This window comes from Neoarius graeffei, chromosome 10 (assembly GCF_027579695.1).
Source record: "Neoarius graeffei isolate fNeoGra1 chromosome 10, fNeoGra1.pri, whole genome shotgun sequence".
Taxonomy (NCBI): domain Eukaryota; kingdom Metazoa; phylum Chordata; class Actinopteri; order Siluriformes; family Ariidae; genus Neoarius; species Neoarius graeffei.
The window spans coordinates 80,453,945-80,462,207 of NC_083578.1; positions in this window are offsets into that span (position 1 = coordinate 80,453,945).

Here is an 8,263-nt window from a genome sequence, read left to right on the forward strand (position 1 = left end):
ATATATAGGGACTCTGCAGGACATGTCATTAATCATCAGTAGGAAAAATAAAGGACCCAATTTTGTTCCTCGAGGTACTCCTCCAGTCACCGGAAGCCAATCAGAATGACAGTTGTCAATAATAACGCATTGTTTTCGGTTCTTTAAAAAACTAGAACACCAATTGAGAAGAATTGGAGGGACGTCCAACAGTCGTAGTTTACCAATTAAGATGTTGTGATCAAGCCTATCAAATGCTTTAGAAAAATCTATCAAGCAGGAACGAATGGCAGTACGGGGCTTGACAACAGCAGCAAGCCAATTATGAAGAATATCTATCAAGCAATGCGTTGTGGACGAGTTTTTAATTCCCCCAAACTGAAAAGGATTGAGCTTTGGCATGATGATGTTACATAACCACGTGAAGATGAAATGTTCTAGGACCTTACTCAGTACTAATGTTAAAAAAATTGGTCTTAAATCATTGTCAGGGCTTTCAGGATTAGGTACCTTTGGCAGTGGGATGACATTGGCACATTTCCACAACGAAGGAACCAATCCTTGTGAGATAGATGCATTGAAGATAGAGCAGATAGGATGGCTTATAATTGGAGCAAAATCCTTCAGCAACCAGTTAGGAATATTATCAGGACCCATGGACTTGTTGACATTGATGCTCAGTAAAGAGTTCTCCACAGCATCAGGTGTTATATTCGTCCGGTATACAATCGACAGGTGTAGGTGTATAGTCAAGAGAGCTCATGTCACTGGTGACTTTACAAAAGGAGTTGTTGATTGTGTCAGCCAGCTCTTTACCATGCAGCACATTTCCATCGACGGCAAGGCTCGAAAACGTTGTGGTTTTAGTTTGGCCAGAAAGACACTTGATATTATCCCAACACTTTTTAGGTGTCAAATTAGAATCAGCTATACTCTGATAAAAGTTGCTGCGGGCAGTCTTGCAAAGTCTGTTAACCTTGTTCCTATAGAATTTAAACATTAAGGTGTTCCCATTGCACCAGGCTCATTGACGTTTAGCAATTGCATCTTTAATTTCACAAGTAAACCATGGTTTATCAGTTGGATGGAGTTTAACTGAGCGAACAGGAAGATGTTCTTCTATGGCGTCAGAAATAATGGATTGAAACAAGGAAAGTTGTTCCTCAGGAGTGTTCAGATTATATAAAGCATTCCAATTCACAGATTGTAGAGATGAAAATAATGAACGCTTATTGGACTCTTTGCAAATTCGCTTGTCAACTCGAGTCATTGGGAGACTGGTGGCTTGATATTGTTTGGGTTGAAGAAGAACACTCGGATGGTCAGACCTGCCAACAGGAGGGAGAATTTGCGCTTCCTCATAGAATGAAGAGAGTGTTGAATAGGCTTGATCTAGTATGTTGTTGCCTCTGGTTGGTTTACTGACAAGTTTCTTCAATTTGAATGATGAAATAAGAGCATCAGGTTTGAAGTAATATTAAAATCACCCAGAATTATAACTGCTGAATTAGGATGGGCAGCAAGAGCGGTATCTAGATAGCCAAATAGATATTTATGGAGTTTTGCGTCATCATTCTTTGGTGGGTGATAAACGGTGCCAAGTATGATAGAATTAATACCGTGAGGCAGTCTATTTGGTTTAATTAAAAACCATTGGCATTCAAAATCAAGATTGTTTAAATCGCTGAGATAAATAAAATCCAGATTAGACGATATATATGTACACAAACCACCTCCTCGTTGATCATCAGGTCTATCTTTGCGAAAAGTAGCAAAGCCAGGAATGTTAATTAGTTCGTCGGTGATGCATGAAAAGAGCCACGACTCAGTGATCACAGCAATGTCGCATAAATTAGAGGTTATTGATCCGTGAATATCATCAATTTTGTTGACCATAGAATGAGCATTCGAGAAGAATATCTTTGGAAACGAAATAGTTGTCGTTGAAGTTGAAGTAGAAATGAATATACAGTTTGACAGTCTGTGGCAATTCAGCTTCGATAAACTATCACGGTTAACAGTCCGTGGTTGCACAATGTTGATAGAATAACATCGAGTGCTTTCTCTTAATTTAACGAGACATCCAGAACGTTTTCCGCGATATTTTGGCCAACGAAATTTCCCAAGACCGTTAGGAAGTAGTTCGTTACGTGGAGGACCCATGTAACTTAAAAAATACACGTAAAATATTAAAATTATAGTCAAAGCAACATAATGCCGCCTTTCAATGGCGCATACAAATGACGTCTGATATAAGCGAGAGCAGGGGGATACGTAAGTGAGCAGTAGCTCACAGTTGATCTTTTTATAACATTATTGATTATTACATTATTAATATTATCTCATCTCATTATCTCTAGCCGCTTTATCCTTCTACAGGGTCGCAGGCAAGCTGGAGCCTATCCCAGCTGACTACGGGCGAGAGGCGGGGTACACCCTGGACAAGTCGCCAGGTCATCACAGGGCTGACACATAGACACAGACAACCATTCACACTCACATTCACACCTACGGTCAATTTAGAGTCACCAGTTAACCTAACCTGCATGTCTTTGGACTGTGGGGGAAACCGGAGCACCCGGAGGAAACCCACGCGGACACGGAGAGAACATGCAAACTCCGCACAGAAAGGCCCTCGCCGGCCACGGGGCTCGAACCCAGGACCTTCTTGCTGTGAGGCGACAGCGCTAACCACTACACCACCGTGCCGCCCCTATTAATATTATATGGATATTATTATCTCAAAATAATAATAATAATTCAGAACCAATGTATACAAATACCTTAGAGTCACTATGATTTTTTTTTCCTTCACACATCATAAATTCATGTTCAAATTTTGATTGACCTAATTTACCATGGGACCATCTATGGCCAAACTGAAAATAAGATGCCATTTAACATGATATGCTCATGACCTGTGGAAACATTTAGCCTGTGTAACAGATACATTAGCAGGCAGGTTGGATGTGGTACATTAGGGATCTGTGGGTTTGGGGGAGTGTTTTGTGTGTGTGTGTGTGTGTGTGTGTGTGTGTGTGTGTGTGTGTGTGTGTTTCACATGAATAAATGAATACAGGAAGTTACATTAAGATCTCTTCAGGAAGCGCAGCACTATTCATCTCCCACAAAAGTAGATAATTCATTTTGGTGTTTCCGGGACTCAGAGTCCTGGGTGAGGGAGAGGATGATGTTAGTAGAGTGGAAGCAGATTAATCTTTTTTTCAATCATGTGAAATGTGTATAACAAGCAAAACAAAACTATGAGCATGAACATGAATACTTAGACTAAAAATAAAACCATACAACAAACACGACAAAGAAAGACAAAAGCTAGACAAGGAACATATCCTTAACTGAACTTAAATACCAATAGATGACAAAATATAGGTGTGGACAATAGTGAAACATGTGACAAGTCCATGTGACATGCAGGGGTTGATGGGTGACATAGTATCACAACATCCTGAGAGAACCCCCTGAACCCAGTCAAGAGGGGGTTCTGTGCTGCTGGTCATTGCGACCACTGTGGCAAGGTTCTTGATGGAGCAGAATCAAGAATATGGATGTGGAGTGATGTCCTCAGCTGAACATGGATAGAGAGCGAAGTCCTCAGTGGAACAGGGGAGTGGACTTATGTCCCCACCTGAACACAGATACAGAGCAATGTCCTCAGTGGAGCAACATCCCCACCTGAACATGGATACAGAGAGAAGTCATCAGTGGGGCATGGTAGTGGAGTGATGTCCCCACCTGAACATGGATAGAGAGTGAAGCCCTCAGTGGGGCAGGGTCGTGGAGTGATGTCCCCACCTGAACATGGATACAGAGAGAAGTCATCAGCAGGGCAGGGTAGTGGAGTTATGTCTTCAGCTGAATATGGATACATTGCAATGTCCTCAGTTGGACAGGGTAGCAGAGTGATATCCTCAGCTGAACACAACTACAGAGTGATGTCCTCAGCAGAGCGGGTGGGTGGGCAACAATGACCTCACCAGAGTCAGGGGTCAAGGAGGACCAGACACTTGAGACTCTGCATGCAGCCTGCAAAGCTTTTTCCTCATCCTCTGTCTCATGTGTTGCTTCTGAGGCTGACCCCATGGGCTTGATCATGGCCTGAGAGGCCTCCCCGTCAGCCTTTGGCTTGAGGACTGCATTGGAAACCACCCTTTTGGCCTCTTCTGTCTTCTTCTTGGCAGTAGTTGTAAGCATTGACACGCCATCAGTGTTCGGCTGGCCTGACAAACCGGCTATGTCCCCCCCCCCCAGAAATACTATGGTTGAGCCAGGCAAGAGAAGGTCCAGACAGGCATTGATCTGCTCAGCCATCCTCAGCTCAGCCATTTCCTGGATCTGCTTAATGTGGTTCTGCACACATCATCAAAATTCTTCTGCATCCATCTTATGGTCTAGCTTTCTGCCACGTTAGTAGAGCAGAGGCAGATGCCAATTCAGAATCTTCTTTTAAATAAAGTGGAACATGTATAACAAATAAAATAAAACTATAAGCAAGAACATGAATACTTAGACTAAGAACAAAACTGTAGCATAGGGAACACATGACAAGGCATGACAAAGCTAGACAAAAAACATATCGCTAACCAAACTTAAATAGAGTGCTAAACAATGCATGGAGAGATACAGGTGCAGGTGATGGTGAGCCATGTGACAAGTCCATGTGATATGCAAGGGCTGATGGGTAATGTAGTCCCACAATATCCTGACAGTTGATTTATCTACATCGTATTAAATTGAAAAAAGCATTTGTTTTATAGGTGTTTAAAAACAAAGTAAAAATACTTACTAAACAAATACATTTTTGTATAAAACTGATCCATCCATCCATTATCCGTAACCGCTTATCCTGTGCAGGGTCGCGGGCAAGCTGGAGCCTATCCTAGCTGACTACGGGTGAGAGGCGGAGTACACCTGGACAAGTCACCAGATCATCGCAGGGCTGACATATAGAGACAAACAGCCATTCACACACACATTCACACCTACGGTCAATTTAGAGTCACCAATTAATCTAACCTGCATGTCTTTGGACGGTGGGGGAAACTGGAGCACCCGGAGGAAACCCATGCAGACACAGGGAGAACATGCAAACTCCACACAGAAAGGCCCCCATCAGCCACTGGGCTCAAACCCAGAACCTTCTTGCTGTGATAGTGCTAACCACTACACCACCGTGCCGCCCTACAAAACTGGTAGATTTTGTATATAGCTGCATGAAACTGGGATATTTTGTAGATTGTTTATATGGTACGAGTGTGTTTTCTATATCGTATCTTGTATGTATAGTGCTGGTATATCTTGACTGTTGATTTTTTCCTGATATACGTCATCTAATCTCAACCTGTTAAACAAGGGGAACTTGCACAGCTTACCGGTGTGAAGGTTAAGTGTGAACAATGAAGTCATGTTTTGTATTTTGTATCAACTTGCCATAGACACATCAAGTACCTGCAGTTGCTAACTGAAGCTCATTTTTTTCATTATAGTCTAGCTACACACACACACACACACACACACACACACACACACACACACACTTTCACCACCAATATGCTACTTGTGTCAACTGTCCCATGAGAAAGACAAAGGCAAGGCTAAAGGCCAATTTATGCTGACAACCCAGTCCTCGCAGATAGCGTCGCAGACAGTGTCTGCGTAGCCCCCCCACCTTCGCAGACGCTCTGCGCGCACCTCCCAAAAATTGTGACCACCGCAGAAGCCTCGCAGACAGCGCCGCAGACAAGAGAGCTTTGATTGGTGCACTCTACATCCGCTGTACACGCACTTCCGCTTCCCTACTTTCCCGGTTTGGTTTGTTTTCACGACCGGCATTTTTAAAAACACGAGCGAAGATGGAGCAGCACGAAGAGCGGTTGATCGAGGAAGTACGTACATCTATACGACTCCAGTTCTAGTCATTATAAAAAAAAAGTTCTAGTCATTATAAGTAACCGGAGGATAAACACTCCACTAACCACACCCACCAACTACTCCTAGCGACTTCGCGCCCCCTTGCGTTGTGCCGGTGAATAACATCGCGCACGCCTATTACTCCCGCTCAACAATAAATTACAACTGTCTGCGAAAAGCTATCTGCGAAAGCCTTGTCACAAGAGCATGCAGAGGCCTTAAGTCTGAAGTGTGGTCGCTCTCAAACAGTGGAATTAGAGGATAAAGATCTCATCAATCCCACCCAAAACATTAAGAGACGCTTTTTCGGCTCATGTGAAGCCCCAAGGCCAGCTCTCCACTGGCATTCCATCAGACTTCAAAGCATAGATGTGGCATGACATCAGGGTATGAGGTACATTCTGGGGGAATGAGGGCATTACTGCAGAGCAGCTGAGATACAGACTGGAATCAGAACAGCTGTCAGGCTAGAGCGACAGACGGCAGTGTAACAGCGCCAGACAATCACTTGCAGATGAGACTGTCACTGTTAGGATCCACTGAGTTCACTTGCATAGCTTCAAACACCTTTGCTTACTTTCTAATAATATCACCAGTAGACACATTCCCCCCCGTAACTGCTGCTATTTGGTCAAATTACAGTTTAATGATGCAATTCTGGACTGGCTTCAACAGGCTTTCAACAGGCTTTGTGGTGAAATGGAGGAGACAAATGGACACACACACAATCAGCTGTTAAAGGTGTAAAAGGTTCTCTGTATCAAGCACTTTCCCTCACCTCGTCTGATCTGCTGATTGCTCAATTGGTTATTGTTAATGGAGCGGAACACAAAGCCTGCCTGCTCGTCACAAAGTGACTATAAAATCAACTTGAAATAGGTTTATGACACATCTCTGAGACTGTAGAACGTCTAAATGACATCAGTTGTGGAATTTAAATACATTTCATGTCACATCTAAAGGGAACAATGGACCGATGCAACTGGATTATTAAACTGCCTCCATTAAAAACCCAACTTAAGATTTGGGAAGGATAATGTGGAAATGGGGGGAAAAAAGCAAATTTCTTAGAGCTAATTAACTGCAATGTCAGTGCTGACTGCTTCCCATTTGCTGCTAATTAGCCACAAGTAGAGAGTATGGCAAGTAGGAGTGAATTAATGGGTGAACACATGATCAGAGTTGATGATAATACCCATCATAAACCTCTGCCCTGGGGGTATGGACCCCCAAAAAAGATTAAGGCCCTGTCCACACGGCAACGGATTCAGGTGACTCCGATACAATTGCTTATCGTTTAGGCCTGGCGTCCACACGGCACCAGCGTTTTGGGTGCCCAAAACGCAATCTTTTTGAGAACGGGTTCCAGAGTAGAAAGATCTGGCAACATTGCCGTTGTGAAGTCGTCTGGATGAGTAGAATGGATTTGTTTACAATGACGTCACAACCACATGACTGTGAGTGCTTCACGGCGGGTAGAAGTGTAACGAACTCGATGCGAGTTGTCAACAAATCCTATAACTTGGTTCATGAAACGCGCTTACAAAATATTTTCACTGTGAATATTTATTGTGTAATGGTGCAAAGAGAGAGAGAGAGAGAGAGAGAGACTCTGCCCTTAGGGCAGAGTCAATCCCGCCAGCAAAAATAGGGAAAAAAGGAGCGATCTCACCTCTTCATATGTTGGTTTAAGTCCTACAGTACATTCCTCAAAAAGGGCGTAGAAGAGCAGATTAATCCATCAACGTGTAGCATTCAATTTATTCCGGACCATTAAAGACGCCGCCTTCCGCGTAGAATCATACGTCATCCTCGCCGCCATATTGGATAGGTCAAAGCGGAGAATAAAGATTCATGTGCTGCGTTTAACTGTACCAACAGGTTTACCGTCCAAACGAGATCACATGGGATTACCTTTCACAGGTGAGAAACAACAAATTAATCCATCAACGTGTAGCATTCAATTTATTCCGGACCATTAAAGACGCCGCCTTCCGCGTAGAATCATACGTCATCCTCGCCGCCATATTGGATAGGTCAAAGTGGAGAATAAAGATTAGCTGCGTTTAACTGTACCAACAGGTTTGCCGTCCAAACGAGATCACATGGGATTACCTTTCACAGGTGAGACTGGAAAAATACTTTTCATTGTATTTGGTCATTATAATGTAATTTTACGAACAGATTTTCCTGACTTTGTGGCTAATATGAAGTCTCGTGCATAATAGTTTATGCGCATGCGTCCTTACTTCTTCTATTGTTCTGGTGTCTCCGAAGGGACCGTCTTACAGCGCCCCTAGAGGTGTGGCATATGTATTGCATCGTTTTCAGCAAGCGTTGCGTTGCCATATGGACC